A 5,329-nucleotide genomic window follows, 5' to 3' on the forward strand; every position below is an offset into this window, starting at 1 on the left:
AAATTGTCAACCCATACAATGGGAAACAACTTCACCAACTAGAATACAGTACTGATGTACAGTTCCTTTTGTCTTTAGACCTAACATCTCCATTCATTTCCAAAGTTACTTAGGCCAGCACCTTTGCACACCACCCGCTTCAGTGAAGCGATGCCATGCCTTTGTGATGCAATTACATTATTTTGTCATGGTTTGCCCATTGGGGTTCATCATCTCCCAGTTGAAAGAGATTTATAATTTGGATATTTATTTATTTATTTTATTTTTAAAAAAAGATTTTATTTATTTATTCATGAGAGACACACACACACAGAGAGAGGCAGAGACTCCATGCAAGGAGCCTGATGCGGGACTTGATCCCAGGACTCCAGGATCACACCCTGGGCCAAAGGTAGGCGCTAAACTGCTGAGCCACCCAGGGATCCCCTAATTTGGATATTTATACTTTGTGCTGTAATGTTTTTCGGGTTTTGACAAATGCCATATTGTTGTGAATTCACAACTACACTATTGTAGAATAGTTTCACCATCCTAAAAATTCCCTCATGGTTCACCTATTCAGTGCTACCTCCTCCCCAAACCTCTGGCAAATACTGATCTGTTTTCTGTCTCTGTTTCATCTTTTTCCAAATGTCACAGAAATGGAATCATATAGTATGTCCCCTTTTCAGACTGATCTTCACATCTCATTCTTTTTTATCACTGGGTAGTATTCCATTGTGTGGATGGACCAGTTCATTGATCCATTTACCAACTGAAGTCTGTCTTGCTTGCATCCAGTTTTTAGTGATTATCTTCTGGGATTTCCTATGAATTACTCACTCTCCAGAAGTCCTGCTAAACCTAAAGGTTATGTGTCCAGGTAAGCACCTCAGACTGGCTGAATCCACTAGTCAATTAGGATCACAGGCCCTGCAGTGAGGCCCATAGCCTGTTTTCCCTTTCTTTTGGGGCTAAGAACCTGAATGGGAGACCTTCAACCTAGGGAAATACATGGACAGGATCAGATGACATGGTGTCTCCTCTAAGAGGATGAAACTTGTTGGGCACATTCATAGAAATGAACTCTACTGGGGGCACCTGGGTGGCTCAGTGGTTGAGTGTCTGCCTCTGGCTCAGATTGTGATCCTGGGGTCCTGGGATCAAGTCCTGTATCAGGCTCCCCACAGGGAGCCTGCTTCTGCCTCTGCCTGTGTCTTTGCCTCTTTCTGTGTCTCTTTTGAATAAATAAATAAAATCTTTTTAAAAAAATGACAAACCACGAGAGACTCCTAAATATGGCAAACAAAGGGTTGCATAAGGGGAGGTGGGTGGGGGGATGGGGTAGCTGGGTGACAGACAATGAGGAGAGCACTTGATGGGATGAGCACTGGGTATTATACTATATGTTGGCAAATTGAATTTAAATTTTAAAAAATGAACTCTACTAGTGTTTCAGCTGTGATACAAGCTCCAAGGGAGGTAGAATGCTAATAGTGCCAACAGTAAAGTCCGATGAGAAAAGTGGTTTGTGAGGACACATGTTGAGAAGACCTGTGCACATGAGGCTCACACTCCTATGGTTAAGCTAAAATCTCCCCCACAGACCCCTGCCCCCCAGAACGCCCATCAGTCCTACTTTCCTGAATGCCATCACCCAGCACTTCTGGCACATGGACACCTGCCTCATCCCTCTACAGAGTTAACACCCAAGTCAGGAGCTATGTCTAATGAGAAGAGTGTGACCCTCAGATCTGAAATAAGACTGGGGTGTTCAGTGGGGGCAGGTTTATTTGCTGAAATCTGACAGCCCAAAGGCAGTGATTTCAGACTGGAAAATGGAAAATGGAGCAGAGCTACATGGATGCTAGGAAAAGCAGGTGGAGTGGGAAAGTTTCTGGGTACATAAGAGTCATTTGTAGCCAGGAAGTGGGATGATTCACACCTCTATAGAAAGCTAAATGTGACCACATTACCTTGCAGGGATTTTCAGTTAGACATACCAAATCTAGGTAATGGTGGGTGAGAGACAACAGAATGAGTCACTGAAAAGGATTACTGTGAGAAAAGGCATAGAGGAGATAGGTGATCCTGCCAGGTGACCCAGCAGAACTGACTTGTGGAGATGAACAGGGTGACAGGTCAGTCTGGAAGGCTGTTTAGGAAGGTGATAAAGAAATGGCCCCTTTCTCCCACCAAAACATCTTGGCCTCATCTGCACTGCCTCCCCCTCACCCATGAAGGTGTCAGCATGGTGCTTTGTGATGTCTGCCTGCCCCTGAGAGCTGCCATTGGCTGAGGGAGTGACTAGATGACCACATAATGCTTAAGGGCGTGGCCCATCATTGCCCTCCCAGGAGAGTATATATAGGGGGGTTCAGGGCCTCTGGGGCATACCACTGGGAGTCTTAGAAATGGCTAGGGTGACCAGGAAAACTCAAACTCCACTGGCTTCTAGCACAGTCATTCAACAATCCACCTCAGGCACCAAAGGGAGAAAACATACGAAGGCAACCTGTAAACCCAGATCCAGGGAGAGTGGCAAGGTGAGATGACCCCACTCAATCTCTTCCCCATTGTCACCCCCCACAAGACCCCTGCCCTGTCCTTGCCTGGCACATACCCCTTCTTCAGAGCGCCCTTGTTCTCCTGAAGTCCCTGTTCCCATCTGCCCTCGACCCCGTCCCCCCAAAACCAGTGCCCTTCTGTGATCACTCTGTTGTTCTTCCAGGTGCCCAAAACAACTACAAGGGTAGAAAGACATCTTCGAAAGAATTTAACAGGAAAAGCTTCTCCAAAACCTTCCACCTCTTCAAGAAAACTCAAGAAAGGTAAAAGAACAACACTGTTTGGACACTACCACAGGCTGAAAAAAGCGCTAAAGCACAATGAGTCAGAGAGACGCCAAGAAAGGGGGGAAAAACCCACCACTTCATGTGCTTATCTGGGCAGCCAATAACTCCAGAGCAAGGCCAGGGATCTCAGACCTCCCTGCCAAGTCTCTGACGTTTGGCCCTTGAAAATTGGCCAACTGTCTAGACATCGAGTGTTACACCGATGGGATAAAACATTCGTGAAAATCAAAATAAAACCAGCCTGTTACAAAAATGTACGTGTCTCTGTGAGTTCTCTGATGGTGGGGAGTGGAGAAGGAAGGGAAGAGGCTGGCTTGTAGGGGAGGGAGCTGGGTCTTGTGGGGTTGGGGGTTAGACCAGTAGGTCAGGTTAGCCAGAAAGCAGGGCTAAGGACTGGGTCAGGACTGAGCACCGGAGACAAACTTCCCCTAGAACTTGGTACATCTTTGTGTGTGTGTAGGTAGGTGTGTAGACCTGGATGGGGAGAGGTGTTATGTGTGGGACAACAGTGCCAATCCCCTAAAAGGCAGAGAAAGTCACTGCCTGCAGGTCGCTTACCTCACAATGGTGTTTCTTATGCCTCACCCTGTTATGTCAGCAACTAGCAGTCCTCAAAATACCCAGACTTCTCACCCTAAAAGTTAGTCCAAAGGACTAAAATAATGGTATTTTGAAGACAAAAACCCAACACTGTTTAGGCCACTTTCCTCCATATATAATTTGGGTCTTTTTTATGTCTTCCATGACTCTACTAAACTGTTTGAACATACAGAATACATTTATCACAACGATTTTAATGTCCCAGTCTGGCAATTCGAAAATCTGTGTCAGTTTTGGATTGATTTCCTTTTCTCAGGATAGTTTTTTTCTTTTTCTTACCTTAGTGAGGTGAAATAGCTTTTTTTGAAAAGAATTATTGATTTATTTTAGAAAGATCTGAGAGAGAGAGAGTATGAGTGGGAGGGGCAGAGGAAGAGGGTGGGAATCCCAAGAAGACTGGTGCTGAGCACAGAGCCTGTCACAGGACTCAACCCCACAACCATGAGATCACAACCGGAGCGGAAACAAGAGTTGGATGCTGAACCAATTGTGCACACAGGTGCCCCCAACTTTTTTTTTAAGATTTATTTATTATTTGAGAAAGAATGTGTGTGAGTGGGGGGTAGAGGCAGAGGTAAAGAATCTTCAAGAAGACTCCCCACTGAGCATGGAGGCCAATGTGGGGCTTGATCTCTGGACCCTGAGATCATAACCTGAGGCAAACCAAGAGTCAGGCGCTTAGCCAACTAAGCCACTCAGATACCCCTGAAACAGCTTTTAATATAGTTAAGGGCCAGTTCTATATACCTTTTGTGAATTGTCTGTATTTTTTCACATTTTTCTATCAAATTTTGTGTCCTTCATCCATTGGTTTTTCAATCTTTAAATGTAAGGAATATTAGCCTTACTATTAGCTCTAATTAGAGATCTAAGTTGTTACAATATGTTTTCCCCATTTATTGTCTTTTGATTTTTAAATTTTTCTTTAAAGATTTTATTTATTTGACACAGAGAGAGAGAGCACAAGCAGGCGTGGTGGCAGGCAGAGGGAGAGGGAGAAGCAGGCTCCCCACTAAGCAGGGAGCCTGATGCGGAACTCAATCCCAGGACCCAGGACCCTGGGATCATGACCTGAGCTAAAGGCAGGCACTAAACAAACTGAGCCACCCAGGTGCCCCTGTCTTTTGATTTATTTTTTTAAAGATTGTATTTATTTATTCATGATAGACAAGAGAGAGAGGCAGAGACACAAGCAGGGAGAGAAGCAGGCTCCCTGCAGAAAGCCCGATGCAGGTTCCCTGGATCATGCTCTGAGCCAAAGGCAGATGCTCAACCACTGAGCCACCCAGGTGCCCTTGATTTACTTTATGATGTATTTTTGTACGTGTGTCTTTTACGATTTTAAACATGTGTGATGCATCCTGGCTGAGTAAACAATTGGGTGGACACCAGGAAGTGAGTGTTTCAAAAGAAACCCAGGAAACCCCACTAAGCCAAAAGGTTGTGCCCAGGAGAATACTCAGGCTGGCTGAACCTGCTAATCTCCAGAACATAAGGCCTGCAGAGAAGTCAACCATGCCTTTCCTTCAGGGCCATAAACCCAAACGGACAACCCTCTATCTAGGGAGCTATGTAGATAGGACATGATCACACAGTGTCTCCTTGGAGAGGCTGGAAGCTTGTTGTAGCCAGAGCTGGCTTCCCGGGGGGGGGGGGGTGACAGTGAGTTTACACAGGGTGCCACGTTTAGAAAGGTTCCATGTACTCGGTTTGGTGCTCTGCTGTTGGAATGTTAAAATTTGTAGTAATTTTTTAACAGGGGCCCACGATTTCATTTTATGCTCAGCCTTGTGAAGTGTGTAATTGGTTTTGTCCCCACCCCCTGGCCTCTGGAATCAAAATTTCTGCGGTTGAGTGCCAGATCTCTATGTAAGAGGGCTTGAGTCCCATGGCTG

The 5,329-nt window shown here is 45.5% G+C and overlaps 1 long non-coding RNA gene across 1 annotated transcript; it reads left to right on the top strand.

Annotated features, from left to right (window-relative positions):
• Positions 1-2,337: 2,337 nt before the first annotated feature.
• LOC102153113 lies at positions 2,338-3,087 on the top strand. The gene is made up of 2 exons (XR_005386030.1): positions 2,338-2,525; positions 2,711-3,087. It is a non-coding gene; the product is annotated as an uncharacterized LOC102153113 (long non-coding RNA).
• The last annotated feature ends 2,242 nt before the right edge of the window (positions 3,088-5,329 follow it).

The sequence above is a fragment of the Canis lupus genome, chromosome X, assembly GCF_011100685.1.
Source record: "Canis lupus familiaris isolate Mischka breed German Shepherd chromosome X, alternate assembly UU_Cfam_GSD_1.0, whole genome shotgun sequence".
NCBI classification, from domain to species: Eukaryota; Metazoa; Chordata; class Mammalia; order Carnivora; family Canidae; genus Canis; species Canis lupus.